General features: G+C 36.6%; 1 protein-coding gene and 1 pseudogene across 5 annotated transcripts in view; one reads left to right on the forward strand and one right to left on the reverse strand.

Annotated features, from left to right (window-relative positions):
• Positions 1 to 16,355, reverse strand: part of Dnm3 (dynamin 3) — a 626,878-nt gene that overhangs the window by 59,837 nt on the left and 550,686 nt on the right. The gene's annotated exons all lie outside the window — the stretch shown is intronic.
• Positions 2,760 to 3,850, forward strand: LOC101565302 (annotated as a pseudogene).

Below are 16,355 nucleotides of genomic sequence, written 5' to 3' on the forward strand. Positions count from 1 at the left end.
TAAAGAAAATATTTCATAGGGGGCCGGCGAGATAGCTCATTAGAATAAGCACTTGCCTGGCAAATGCAAGGACTTGAGTTCAATCCCCAGTTTCAAAAAAAAAAAAAAAAAAAAAAAAAAAAAAAAAGAAAGAAAGAAAATGTTTCATAAATTTAATGCTATAATGAAATCCTGTCATTTTCAACAATATGGGTAGAACTGGAGGTTATTATGCTAACAGAAATAAACCAGATACAGAAAGACAAATGCCACATGTTCCCATTTATCTATGGAAACTTAAAATCAATCTCATAGAAGAAGGGTATGGAATAGTGGTCACTAAAATCTGTGAAGGGCAGAGGGATAGAGAATGGAAAGAAGTTCAGTAAGGGGCACCAAAACACAGACAGAAGGAATTAGTTTTGGTTTTTCAATAACATAGTAGGGTAACTGTAGGTCAAAACAGTCTATGATAAAATTCAAAAGAACTAGAAGAGTATGAAATTCCCAACACATAAAAATGATTAATGTTTGAGAAGAGATGGAAAAGCCTGTGACCTGATTTGATTATTGTACACTGTTCACATGTATCAAATTACCAAAATATATCCCATAAATATACAAATATTATATCTCAATAAAAAAGAAATAATATTAAAAAGCCCCTCAAAGCCAGACTTCTGAGTGTTTCCTAAATCAGACACAGAGTGGGACCATAATCTTACTGATAAACATTTGTGGGCTTTTATACTATATTTAGGATACTTCACTACCTGAGTATGAAAATACCAATTTAATTTTTGGAGGCCTTTTCCACTTTGACAATCTGTGACTATAATAAAAAAGAATGTGTATTTAAGCTTAATACAAGTAATCAGAGGAATTCAGAATGGCATGTGCTGAAGGAGCATGCATTCACTACAAGAATTCAAGAAAAGTCTGCTCTTATGTCAAAAAATTATTAACATAGCAATCAAAGTACGAGTTTCCCACGAGAGTTCTGCTGAGTCCAGCCACTCCTCCTCACCGTAAAGACTGCCTGAGAGACTTGGTACGCCGGTGCTCCCCTCTGCCCCCAGCCAGAGTTCTGCTGAGTCTTGCTACCTCTCTTTATTCCGAGGATCATGGGGGAGTGGTGGCTGCCACAGAGATCTGCAGGAGCCTTGTGGAATACGACATTGTGCCAATGCACCATCAGGAGATCTTTGCACAACTTCAGCCTGCACTCATCATCATTGGATCCTTCTTGAACTGTGGCTTTTGCCCCCCACCCCATGAGGTAGGAACCATATTGAGAAACCAGGAAATAACAATTGAACAGCTGCAAAGTGATGCAAAGACTAACAGGTCCCAGGGAAACAACTGGAGATAACAGAAAAAAAAGAATATTTACAGAAATAGGTAGCAAAAAATTTCCCAAGTGTGGGAAAAGAATCTGATATACATGTAACTGAAGTATATAGAATTCCAGTTAGCCACAATCAAAATAAATCATCACTCAAACACATAATAATCAAGATTCCAAAAATTAAGCAAAAGAACAGAATATTAAAAGCTGTTAAAAAGGAGAAAAAGATCACCTATAATGGAAAGGCAATCAGAATCAGGGCAGATTTCTCAACAGAGACAATCAAATCAGAGCTGGGAGTGAGACATTTGAGGTTCTGAAAGAAAACAACTTTCAACCCAGGTTGATTTATCCTACAAAACTATGTATCAAATTTAATGGAGAGATTAGATAATTTTATGACAAAGAACAACTGAAGAAATTCTTGATGACCAAACTAACTCTAGAAAAAGTACTGACAGATATTTTAGAAAGAGACAAAGATGATCACAACTTCAACAACAACAGAAGAGAACTACCAAGCAGAGCAAGCAATTAAGCAAAGGGGAAAAGTAGGGATAGTACAGGAAGAAAACAACACGATAAAGATAAACCAATACATATCAGTTATAACTTTCAACATAAATGGGCTCTATTCACTAATCAAAAGAAGCAGACTGGAAGAGTGGATAAAGAAACAAAATCCAACAATATGCTGGATACAAGAAACACATTTAACACTAAAATAAAATAACAGACTCAATGTCAAAGGATAGAAAACATTACTCCATGCAACAAGAACCCAGAAAAAATAGGAGTAGCTCTTCTGTTGCTGACAATGTCAACTTCAAACTAAGTATGATTAAAAGAGACAAAGAAGGTTACTACATGCTTGTTAGGGGAAAACTGCAAGAGGAAGAGATAACAATTATAAGTATATATGTACCCAATGTAGGAATGCCCAATTATATAAGACAAATTTTAAGAGACATGAAAAATCTAATGAGCAATAACATAATTGTACTGGGGGACTTTAACACCCCATGGACACAAAGAGATAGATCAACTATGCAAAAATTGAGCAAAGAAATAACAGAACTAAGCCAAAATTGTGAAGAAAATGGACTTAGTAGTACTTTACAGAATGTTCCATCCAATAGCATCAGAATATACATTTCCTCATCTGTGCATGGGATGTTCTCCAAAATAGATCATGTGCTAGCACGTAGAACATGCTTAAGTGAATGCAAAGGAATTGAAATTATCCCATTCATGTTATCTGACCATAGTGCAATGAAACTGGAAATTATTGACACAAGAAACAGCAAAAACTATATAAACACACAGAAACTAAATAATATCCTTCTGAACAATCAGTGGGTCATGGATGACATTAAAGAAGAAATGAAGCTTTGGGCCTGGACTCCCAATGTGCTCCAGTGGTTTGGACAAGATGAGCTTGATAGGAGTTGGGTATGATCTATTAGCCTCTACATTCTTTCCTGATGGAAGAGTTTTTCAAATTGAATATGCTATGAAGGCTGTGGAAAATAGTAGTACAGCTATTGGGATTAGATGTAAAGATGGTGTTGTCTTTGGGGCAGAAAAATTAGTTCTTTCTAAACTTTACAAAGAAGGTTCCAACAAATGACTTTTTAACATTGATTGGCATGTTGGGATGGCAGGTTTGCTGGCAGATGCTCGGTCTTTAGCAGACATAGCAAGAGAAGCAGCTTCCAACTTCAGATCTAAGTGCGGCTATAACATTCCACTGAAACATCTTGCAGACCAAGTGGGCATGTGTGTACATGCTCACACACTATACAATGCTGTCAGATCCTTTGCTGCAAGTTTCATGTTTGAGTCTTACAGTGTGAATGATGGTGTGCAACTCTACACGACTGACCCTTCAGGTATTTCATATGGTTATTGGGGCTGTGCTATTGGCAAGGCCCGGCAAGCTGCAAAGACAGAAATAGGACAGCTTCAGATGAAAGAAATGACCTGCCATGATGTTGTTAAAGAAGTTGCAAAAGGGGCTGGGGAGATAGCTCAGTGGAATAAGTGCTTCCTTGGCAAGCACAGGGGCCTGAGTTCAATCCCCGGTTCCATGAAGAAAGACGAAGGAGGAGGAGGAGGAGGAGGAAGAGGAGGAGAAGGAGGAGGAAAAGGAGAAGGAGGAGGAGGAGAAGGAGGAGGAGAAAAAGAAGAAGGAGAAGAAGAAGAAGAAGGAGAAGGAGAAGGAGAAGGAGAAGGAGAAGGAGAAGGAGAAGGAGAAGGAGAAGGAGAAGGAGAAGGAGAAGGAGGAGAAGAAGTTGGGAAAATAATTTACATAGTACATGATGAAGTTAAGGATAAAGCTTTTGAACGTGAGCTCAGCTAGGTTGGTGAATTAATTAAAGGAAGACATGAAATTGTTCCAAAAGATGTAAGGGAAGAAGCAGAGAAATATGCTAAGGAATCACTGAAGGAAGAAGATGAATCAGATGATGAGAATATGTAACAATTATCTGAGCATCTAGTCAGCTTTATGTTTCTATGACAGTCCCTGGTAACTATTGGGGCTATTCTATATGGACCCTATAGAAATTCAGATTATACATATCTACCACTGAATTTTCATTAAAATGTTGTTTTGTAAAACAAAAAGAAATTAAAGAAGAAATTAAATGATATTTACAATCTAATGAAAATACAGATACAACTTACCAGAACCTGTGGGATGCAATGATAGCTATCTTAAGAGGGAAATTTATAGCTATAAATACTCACATCAGGAAAACAGAATGAGACCAAATAAACAATCTTATGCTGCACCTCAAACTCCTAGTAAAAGAAGAGCACATCAAGTCTAAGGCCCAAAGAAGGCCAGAAATTATAAAGATGAGAACAGAAATAAATGCAATGGAGACAAAGAAAACAATACAAAGAATTAATGAGTTGAAGAGTTGGTTCTTTGAAAAAATAAACAAAATTGATGAACCCCTAAACAACCTCATTTAAAAAATGAAATTTTTAAACCTCATTTAAAAGCTGCTATATGGACCCTGTGGAAATGCAGAATATTATCAATACTTATTTCCAAAATCTTTGCTGTCACAGAATGGAAAATACAGAAGAAATAGACAGATTCTTAGGATACATATGAACTACCAAAGTTAAATCAAGAAGACATAAAAATTCTAAATAATGCAATATCAGCCCATGAAATTGAAAATGTAATTTAAAAAAAACCTACCAACAAAGAAAAGCCCAGGTCCTGATGGATTCACAGCTGAATTCTACAAGAAATTTAGGGAAGACCTAATACCAACTCTTCTCAAACTCTCTAATGAAATTGAAAGGGAAGCAATTCTCCCAAACTCATTCCTGGAGGAAAGTATTACTCTGATACCAAAACCAGAGAAAGACAAAAGTAAAAAAGAGAAGTACAGGTCAATCTTCCTAATGAACATAGATGCAAAAATCTTCAATAAAATACTAGCAAACAAAATGTAGCAGTCATCAAGAAGATTCTACATTGTGATCAAGTGGAATTCATCCCAGGAATGCAATGATGGTTTAATATATGCAAAACCATAAATGTAATACACTACATCAACAGAGCCAAAGACAAAAATCACATGATCACTTCAATAGATTCAGAAAAAGCCTTTAATAAAGTCCAACACTTATTCATGATAAAAACACTAAAGAAAATCAGAATAGGTGGTCCTTACCTAAACCTGACAAAAAAACATCTATGACAAACCAACAGCTAACATTATACTTAATGGACAAAAATGGAAAGCCTTCACTTTAAAATCAGGAACAAGACAAGGATGCCCACTGTCACCACTCCTGTTTGATATAGTTCTACAAACATTAACCAGAGTAATTAGACAAAAGAAAGGAATAAAAGGAATAATTATTGGAAAGGAAAACGTGAACTTATCGTTATTTGCAGCCGACATACTGTATGTAGAGGACCTCAAAAACTCCACTAAGAGACTTTCAGATTTAACAAGCAAATTCAGTAGCATAATAGGGTACAAAGTCAACACTCAAAAGTCAATAGTATTTCCATACACAGTGAACACAGAGAGAGAAATTATGGAGACCACGCTTTTTACAATAACACCCTTAAAATGAAATACAAAGGAATCAATCTCACAAAGGAAATAAAAAATATATACAGCTAAAATTGTAATTCTTTGAAGAATGCTCCCGGATAGGAAGAACCAACAGTGTGAAAGTGGCCATACTCCAAAAATTGTTATACAGATTCATTGCAATCCTAATTAAAATACTATTAATATATCTCACAGATCTAGAAAAAGTTCCTAAAATTCATCTGGAACCAGAAAAGGCCTAGAATGGCAAAAGCAATCTTGGGTAACAAAGGAAAGGCAGGAGGCATCACAATCCCTGACTCAAAATTATACTACAAAGCTACTATTATAAAATCAGCATAGCAATAGCAATAAAACAGACCTGAGAATCAATGGAATAGATTAAAAGATGTAGACATGACTACAAGCACACTCACCCACCTTACAAAGAAGCCAAACATGTTCATTGGAAAAAATGTAGCCTCTTTAATAAATGGTTCTGGAAATACTGGCTTCCCACATGCTAAAGACTTAAAATAAACCCATGCCTATCACAATGCACAAAACTAGTCAAAATGGATCAAAGATTTAAATATTAAAACTAAAACACTAAATCCTCTGAAAGAGAAAGTAGGTAGAAACCTTAAGGACATATGGATAGGTGAAGAATTCATGAACAAAAATCAAACTGCACAGGAAATACTTCAAAGAATTAACAATTGTGATCTCGTATTTTTGAAAAGTTTCTGCGCGTCAAAAGAAATCACCAACAGAATAAAAGGAAAACTCTCAAAGTGCAAGACAATGATAGCAGAGTGTCAGACAAAGGACTCCTATGTAGAACATATAAAGAATTTTTAAAAATCAGGCCTCCAAAATTCAAAGACCCAATCCAAAAATGGGTATCTGAGATGAATATACACTTCACCAATGAAGAAATACAAATGGCAATAAATATATGAAAAAAATGTTCAACATCATTGGCCATTCAAGAGATGTAAATTAAAACAATACTGAAATTCCATCTCACCCCAGAATGAATGGCTATCATCAAGAAGTCAACCAATAACAAATGCTGGAGGGGCTGTGGGGAAAGAGGAACCTCCTCCACTGTTGTTCAGAGAACAGACTGGTGCAACCACTATGGAAATCAGTGTGGAGATTCCGCAAAAAGCTAGGATTGGAGGTTCCTTTCAAGGCAGCTATTCTCCTCCTAGGTATTTTTCCAAAAGAACAGAAAACAGCATACCACAGCAATATGTGTGCACTCATGTTTACAGCAGCGCAATTTGTCATGGCTAAATCTTGGAAACAAGCTAGATGCCCATCAACTGAAGAATGGATAAAAAAGATGTAGCATTTTTATGCAATGAAGTATTATTCAGCTATAAAAAAGATAAACTCCAGGCTTTTGTAGATAAATGGATGTATCTAGAGACTACATTGGTATGTAAAATAAATCAGATTCACATGTGCAAACATCATATTCTCTCGCTAGTGTAAGATCCTGAAAGAGTAATGAAAATCTAAAAGATATAACAGATACTGTGAAAGGGAAAGAAATTGTTCAATGAGAAGGAAAAACTGGGATGAGGAAAAGGACAAATAAAACACGGGAAATAAATATATTTGGGTATACATGCAGAATAGTTTGGGTAATTGTATTGTCAATTTCTGCCGGTCTTTTGAAAGGAACAGTCAATGCTTAAACATGTTTTTGTTTTCCTCTGATTTTTTTCCCTTTTTAAATTTCTTATAACTTCTTTGTTATTGTTTTGCTTTTCTTTAAATGAACCTTACACATCCACTAATCTGAACAACTAATTTGAAGACATCATCATATAATTCAGCAACCATTGTTGAATTCCTATTACTTGTGTTTAGTGAAATCTTGTATCATTTCTAATGCTGTTTTTTCTTCTATCACTGTTTTGTATTCTTAAAAAAAAAAATAGAAGAATGAAAGCATGAGTTGCAGTTGATGGCTACTCCAACCTAAAATGAAACAAGAAAGCTGTCTGCATGCACGCACGCACGCGCACACACAAACACACACACACACACACACACACACACACACACACACACGGACCAATCAGGTTTTCCTGATATACAAGCATTTAAATATGTCAGTAGTTCTGCAGCTACAGTGGTGGTTAATAACAAAATCACACATAATATATATCCTCCTGAAAAGCATCATGCACAAAGCCAAGCATTACTTCCTTATTGCCAATATCAGTAGATTCATTAACCTCACTTGTGCCCCATGGTGACTGCAACCATTATATTTTCGTACTCTCTGCTATTTGATCAGTGCATGTAGTTCCGGAGCTAACCAAAAGAGGAACGTGTGCCACCTTTTGAACTGAACCCTCACCTAACAAATGTCCTCTGTAGCAAGCAGGGTCTGCTGTTCACCAGCAGTGAAGGGTTTTTTAGTTTTAGCAGTGCAGCAAACAACTAAGAATTATGCTCTCAGCATAAATGTATTTAATAACATCTGGCCACCAGTAAGCGTCATGGACACTGTCCATGTCCATGACATACTAGAACTTTGTGCGATATCCTATCCCCAGACTGTTAGAAGTGCTGGTCATATATTTGCCATTCCAGTATTTATCTTATGTTTTATTCCTAGTAATTCTTTACTATCATGAAAACTTTTTCTTAGTTCAATTGTTTTGAAATATTTAATTTTTAATTAATTAATACTTAATTTTCTGAATATTGTTTAACCTTAATTTTTGTTTTGATTTATACTGTATCTTTGACTTACAATCTACTTAAAAGACATGGCATGATATTTTTTTCTAGTATTAGAAGCTTTAAAAAGTATATTTCCACTTTCCATTGACTTAATATTACTTTTTCCTTGTCTTTTACACATACACACATACACACACACACACACATACAAACATGAAAAAATATGTATATAACCTAACATAAGATTGATACTATTTTGTAGAAATTTTTAATGATCTTTTAATGGGTTCATCTAACATATTTTACATAGTCCTGCATAACTATCATTTTGAGAGCTCTTTATTCTTTATCCAGGACCATACAGAAACTTCTCTTGCCTTCTGGATTATGCTCTTTGTTATTTCCTATATGCTATGTATGGAGGTATTAGAATATTTTGAGTTTGTATAACTGGAAAATATTTTACTTTTAGTTTTCAAAGGTATGTTTGCTAAGTATAAAATTCAATGAGGGGCTGGTGAGATGGCTCAGTGGTCTAAAGCACCTGCTTAGAACAAGCTTAGCAAAGCACAGGGACCGTGGTTCAATCCCCCAGCACCACATGCCAGCCAGCCCCACCCTCTGGTGGGCTGAGCTGGCCACACACACACACACACACACACACAAATAAAAAAAATTCAATGAGGATAGATTTTTTTCTTTCAGTCTTTTGAATTAATTAGTCTAGTTTCTTACACACTTGCTTTTTTTTTTTTTTTTTTTTCTAATGTGGAATAAGATGCTATTTAATTTTGTTCTTCCAGAGCTAATTTTTTTTATGTGTATGTTTTAATGATTTTTTTCTTTACAATAAGTTTGGACAATTTCATTTTTGTGTATCTTGGTATGATTTTATTCAAATTTCTTGTGCAAAATGTTCAATTTTTTTGAAATGTGGTGCTATAATTTCGACTAAATTCAGAAATTTAAAATCTTTAAATATTTATTGCCTACCCATTTCTACTTTGAGAATTCTAAGTATTTGAATACAAATTTCTTGAATTTGGCAGAGTGAACTATTATACGACTGATTTGTAAATTCTTCATTTTTATTTTGGACAATTTTTACTGTTATATTCATTTAAATTTGTAAATAATTTATTTACAATCTATTATTAATCTCATGCTATGTATTCATCTCAGGAATATTTCTCTAAAATTCACTCTGTTTACATCTTATATCTTTCACATTTCAATTATTTGTCTGCAATTTTAATATGTTATGTAATTATTGATTTTCAATAATTTAATGAGAAAAAAATTAATAAAGTGGTGGCTTTCAATAGTGGAGTCCATTCTTGGTATTCACATTTTTTTTTCTTTTGCAAGACTCCAAAGACACATATTTTAATACAGTGTGCTTGGTCTCCATGCAGTGAGGCAGTTTTGCATGCCTCATGGCTTTGTTGATAGCAGGTTTCAATCTATTATACAAAGTGGGCTTAAAGAATGTGAATTACCTGTTGCACCAAAATTATAACTTCAATAGAATTTGCATATAAAAAAATTAAATAGGATTTGGGCTAGGGAGATAGCTCAGTGGCCTAAGTGCCTGCCTGGTAAGTGCAAGATTCTGAGTTTATTCCCTGGTACCAAAAAAGAAAAAGTCTTAAATAGGACTCTGTTTTAAATGCAGCACTGTTTTTTTGTTGGCATCTTAGAGTCTTCTGTCATTTAATGATTGGGTCTTTGCCTCTTCTAAAGACACTCTCTAGCCATGTTTGTTTTCTACTCATTTTGGCGAGTTAGCTGTGGGCCTACCAAAACTGTGATGGAGTCAAAATTACAGCAAGCAAAAGAGGCACAGATGGAAGTGGCCAATCAAATAATGGGCTGATCACCTGCTTATGAAAGTAAGTGATGGACTCTAACTTAAAGCCTGACACCAAACATAACTGGGCGATTAAGTATATCAGCTTACTTGCCATTATAAAGCCTACCAGTAGATGCAGCAGAATTGTCACTTTCCATTCCCTGATGGGGTTTTGATTCTGCAAGGAATGGACTTATTATGGTCTCTGCGAGGTTAAGACTCTCTGCTAACATTAATCCGCATTTGCAGCTGCTTTCCAGTGTGAACATCACTACCTCAGCTCCATCTGAGATCATCAGGTAGATTCTCGCCAGGAGCAAGCAATACTGATCCCTCACACACACCATACTAGATAGGACTTGTGCTTCTAGCTGACAGGCAGTGGAGCTCAGGTGACAGGGAGCAGCTATAGACACAGATGAAGCTTAGCTGTTTCCCTCACTGCTTGCCTCCTACAGCACCACCTGGTTCCTGCCAGGCTGTAGACTGGTTCTGCGCCATGGGCCATGCTTTGGGGACCCATGGCTACAGCATGTGGATATCTGGACTAGATGCATCTGCAGCTAGGACTACCACACTGGACATGGTAGGTGCATGCCAGAGTATGATTTTAAACATCTAAACAGATACATGATCTTTTAAAAAAATTATAAGATACAGATTTTAAAAAGTCATCTTGGAATAAATTAATTATTTGTCTTTTTAAGAAAGGATTTGTTATTCGGTTCAGGCTGGCCTTGAGCTTACTTTGTAGCCCAAGCTGGCCTCAAACTCACAGCAATCCTCATGCCTTAGCTTCCTGAGTTCTGGGGTTACAGGCTTGCGCTACCATGCTTGGCCAAACTAAGTTAATCTTGAATGATTACTTACTAACAATTTCAAATTCTAGTTTTACCGTTAACTAGTACTGTTGAATCATTCAGATAAAAATATTTACATTTGGTAGATACTCTCAAAAATGGCTACTAGATCAATCTTTAGTTTTCTAGTCAAGTGGGCACAATTTGCTTTTTGGTGGCAGGGTCAAAAAGAGACTTCGAGAAAGTATAAAAAGGTACCATGAAGTTAATGATTAGTCACGCAGTTAGTTTTAACATCTGTTGAAATAGTGTAAAAAAGATGAAGTCCAATGAGCACTTATGGCTTTTAGGGGACAAGAGAGAATTATGCGCTTTAGAGAAATCCTCTTGCAGTGAAGGTGCTGGCATTGTATTTAAATCCCAGTCACGCGCATGTGGCTTTATAACGTGTGCATTTTCTATGCTTTCTCCTGGGTTCTTGCATCAGCTCACTGGACATTCTGTTACACTTCGCACAGATGAGACCCAACCTTTGTTAAGTGAGAAGAATTTTTTGATCATTAATGTTTTATTGAGAAATTTTGTCAGAGAATTGAGACCGGGCTTACTAATTAAATCGATATCAGAGAAGGCATGTCAGATTATTTGTGTTTTATTTTTGTGACTTTCGTTTTGTCTTATATATAGGTCTGTTTTAGAATGTCTTAGTGAGTATCTACTGAAGGCTAATGTTAAACTGGAGTGAAACCAAACTGATTCTGGAAGGCACTACTCTTATAATAAGCTTTATATCTTCAAGGAGTATAACTACACACTGCTAGTGATGGTCCTTTTCACTCTCCTCTGTATACCCAACTACAGAATGTACAACTCAGTTTTATGTGTATGGATGACCTTTACATAACACAGCTAAAACACAGGGCAGGCTTTATATCACTTTCTGAAGTACTGCTTTTCTACTTGGGGCTTGCATATATATTCTTAAGAATAAGAAAGATTTCCAATGATGAGATTGTCCTGCGTAAAATTATTAATGATAATTTTAACATTGTCATATAGTGAGTGTTCATATTACATTGGTCCAGCTGTCTTTGAAACAAATGTTTGTAAGTTTATGTGTTTGAACTGAATCCAAATAAATCCATGACTTATTAGCAGATCTTATTAGCAGGTCCATTTTAACATACAAACTTCTCCATTTCTGTTTTTCTCTTGTGATTTGTTGAAGAAGGATAATTTGTCCTATAGATTCCATCTCACTTCCCCATCTACCTCCCATCTAGAAACCACTTAATAATGTGTTCTTCCATCCCTTGTATATCTATAACTGGGCATTTAAATTTTGAAGCTCAGTGGCTACTTTTCAACTGCTTCTTTTCAAGTTAGGAAAAGGCATCTACATGAAATGATGTACACTAGATACAAATGTTATAGATTAAGAAATATTTCCTTAGCACTGGTCAGATAGCTCAACAGATTAAAATGGCTGCTTAGGCAGACACAGGGACCAGGGTTTGATCCATGGCCTGCCATGCTGGTCCTGCCCCCAGGGTGCACTGAGAGGGTAAATGAGACTGGGTATGGTGGCGCACACCTGTAATCCCAGTGCTTGGGAGGATTACTATGAGTCCGATCTGTGTAGTGAGATCCTGTAGACCCTGTACTAAATACATTAAAAAGAAATATTTCCTTTAAAGCCAGTGTAAGCATAATTTTCTCTTGTACTTACACAGTCTACTTTGGCCTAAACAAATATATTGAACAGGGGCTGGTGAGATGGCTCAGTGGTCTAAAGCACCTACTTAGAACAAGCTTAGCAAATCACAGGGACCGTGGTTCAATCCCCCAGCACCACATACCAGCCAGCCCCACCCCCTTGTGGGCTGAGCTGGCACCACACACACACACACACACACACACACACACACACACACATTTTAAAAAATATATTGAACAATAGGTTATGACTGCAATTAATTCATGCTATGTGTTAAATGTTTAATAGCTGATGAAAAGTGTCTTAGGTCCCCTGGAAGATAAAAGGGAAGAACAGTGCATAATTTTGCTGCTGAGAACTTTACCATCTATTTTGGGAGGAGTTGATTAACAGACAGGAAGCCAAGTGTCATAGTGATAGCATGTAATGAGGGCTAAGTGGTTCAGGAAGGCCTTTAAGTGTAATTGGCTTTGCAAAAGAGAGAGATTTCTAGAGTTTTCAGGAGCCAGACAAGGCTATCTGGAGCAGGTGGGCAAGACATGACCTGATAGTGCTGAGCACACAGCTATTAAGAAGGCACCTAGGCAAGGGGAACAAATGGAGGTCGAAAGTGGCTGCACCTATCTGGGGAAATAGTAGGAGGGCAGGATGACAACCATCTGAAGTAGGAGACAGGGCTGGATTGTGACGTGAGTGGTTAGATTGTGGAAAACATGGGTTAGGCTAACGAGGCAAGGTGGGATATGGTGAGACTGCAGAATCATCAAAGAGAATGTGCTCAGGTGACCTTTTATAGAGATTTGTATAGTAGTTGACTTTAGGCTGCATCTATTTAAGGTAGGCTAGAATAGAATTATTTATACCAATTGTTGTCTCTGGTATTGAACTTATGTGAGGTTACAAGAGTCTAGACCAAGTGGACATCTACAAAAAAGGAGAGGTCAGAATGCACCTTAAATGTATCCCAAGAAAGAAAAGAAGAAAACACAAACTAGATTGTATAAAAAATTGATTTTGAGGAGCCAGGGAGATAGCTTAGTGGCACAAGTGCCTACCTGGCAAGCACAAGGTCCTAAGTTTGATCTCTGGTACCAAAAGAAAAAGAAAAAAGATTGTGAAGTAAGAGTACGAAAACATGATAACATGCTTGGATGTCCAGCCTAGAAGGCTTATTCAGTGACTTGATTAATTTTGGCAATGTATTAAGGTGGGAAATTACTTTTCATGGAAAAAAGAGTTTACTTTTTAGGAAATTGTGCTTGAGAACATATAAAGCATATATCTCTCATGGTAGCTAGAATCATAAAGCAGAAAATTTAAAAGCAGAAAATGTACCTAAAATCAGTAAGTATACAGAGGACCAAATTTATCTGTGTATTCAGAAGGTGTCTTGTTCAGTGCTTCTGCTTATAAATGTTCACAGGGTGAAAGAATAAACAATGAAATGAAACAGGTAGAGGAGTAAGGAAAGTGTTTCAGGGCTACAGGTAGGGTGTGTAGAAATGGGAGAAATAAATCAGGGAGTATAAAAGGGTGGGAGGAGATGAACAATTATGCAGCATCCCCAGACTACTGCAGGAAAAAAAAATTCAAACAAAATGAGACTTGGCCACAGGCTTATTCTGGATGATGTGGAAATCCTTGATAGAGCCTTTCTGTGGGGGTAGGTAGGGGAGCTTTCATTGGGGATGTTTAGAAGCAGCCTTAGAAGGGTGAGATAAAGAGTGCAGAGAAGGGAGTAAAAGAACGGATAAGTCACACTCCAAGAATTTGGCAGAGACATGAGAAAAAGTGGCACGGTATTTATCAAGATATGAAGGTAAAAAGAGATTCTTTCAAGGCAGGAAAGACATGCATACATGAAGTTGAAAAAGGAGAGAGAAGATAAAAGACTGAAGATGCCACTGATACTGTGCAAAACAGTATACTGCTGAGTGTTCAGAAAGATTCACCTTCTGAGGCTGGCAAGTCAGCTCAGTGGACTAAGTATGCTGGCTTAGGCAAGCACAGGGACTGGGGTTCGATCCCCTGCACCACACACTCTGCTGGCCCTGCCCCTATATGCTCTGAGCTGGCCACAGAGAGTGGGTGTCATGCGTGCACCCCTAATCCTAGAGCTGGGGAGGCAGAAAACAGGAGGATCACTATGAGTCCAAGCTGCATAATGAGACCCTATACCAAATAAATAATAAAAATGATAATAAATAAATAAACAAACAAAGATTCACTTTCTAAAATTGTAGTATTCCAATTACAGCAAGCCATTCACCATTCCCAGATCAAACTATTTGCACTAGAGTGTGTGACCTTTAGCCATGCTGACCCTTTAACTTTATTTAATTTACTATTTTATTTATTTATTCATTTGTTTATTTTGGTACAGGGTCTCACTATACAGCTTGGACTTGTAGTGGTCCTCCTGTTTCAGCCTCCCTGGTGCTGGGATTATAGCCATGCACCACCACACCCAGTTTTGGTGGCTGACGGGGCGAGCTCAGGGCTATGGGGCCTGCTTGGCATGCAGTACTGGGGAATGAACCCCAGTCCATTGCGCCTGCCAGGCAGGTGCTTATACACTCAGCTACTTCCCCAGCCCCTGTTCCTTTAACTTTATTTTGTATTTTATTTTATTTATTTATTTATTTATTTATTTATTTATTTATTTTGGTGGAACCGGGGATTGAACGCAGGCCCTTGTGCTTGCCAGGGAAGCGCTTATTGCATTTATTTATTTATTTATTTATTTATTTATTTATTTTGGTGGAACCGGGGATTGAACGCAGGCCCTTGTGCTTGCCAGGGAAGCGCTTATTGCACTGAGCCATCTCCTCGGCCCTGTTCCTTTAACTTTAAATGGACTTTAGTCTTATAACTCCTAAAAGTTTTTCCATTATTGAAGACTTGGTCCAAATGCCACCAACCATGTGACAACTTTAGGTAGTCAGATAAATCTGAATTGACTTCTTCTTATATACTCATACCTTATTAAATGTTTTTATCATTAGGAATTTATCTTCTGTCCATGTTAATTACTTTTTAATAAATCTTTTCCACTATATTTTAATACACAGCATACAGATACCTGACTTAATCATTTTCTTTTTTTTAAATGAGATTAACCTTTTAATGGAAAAACATAAAATTTCATGACAAAATAATAGGAGAATAACAATAGTTGATACAGTACATGTTATCTTTAAAGTAGTTGTTCAGGGTACAAGATAGGGGAATTGAAATTTCTTCTTTTGAAAGTTTCCATATGAATAAGATCATGGAGTACAGTAGTTTCTTGCTATTTCACTATTTGACTTTCACAGACTCACTGTTTTATGGGTTTTCAAAAAATATTAATATGAATTATTTATCATGGGCTTTTCACTATATTGCATGATTTTGCAGTACTGCACAGTATATGTATGTTGTTAATATTATATAGGTTTGCGAGTTTAGAAAATGGTTTAGAACATTAGAAGTATTTTTAAAAGTGTAGAAAAGGTTCACAAGAGTGTGGGAAGGGGATATAGAGCCTTAAAATATATATAAATACTAAAACAAATATAATTTCACTACTTTACTGATTTTTAATTATCAAGGACATGACTGGAGCGTGAGGGGCCATAAGTGAGGGCAGAACACCACTCACTGGGTAACTTGTAAAGAGTAAAGAAAAAGAGCTGGGGAGATAGCTCAGTGGAATAAGTGCTTGCCTGGCAAGTTCAAGGTCCTGAGTTTGATCCCTGGTACCACCAAAAAAAAAAAAAAAAAAAAAGTGAAGATTTAATTCTGGGATCTGGAGGTTGAGAAGCTTAAGGGCCAGGTGCTGGCATGTGTTGAGGGTAAAAAGTGAGCCTTTCAAGGCAGGAAAGACATGCATACATGA

Source organism: Octodon degus, unplaced genomic scaffold (assembly GCF_000260255.1).
Source record: "Octodon degus isolate 3935 unplaced genomic scaffold, OctDeg1.0 scaffold00017, whole genome shotgun sequence".
NCBI lineage: Eukaryota > Metazoa > Chordata > Mammalia > Rodentia > Octodontidae > Octodon > Octodon degus.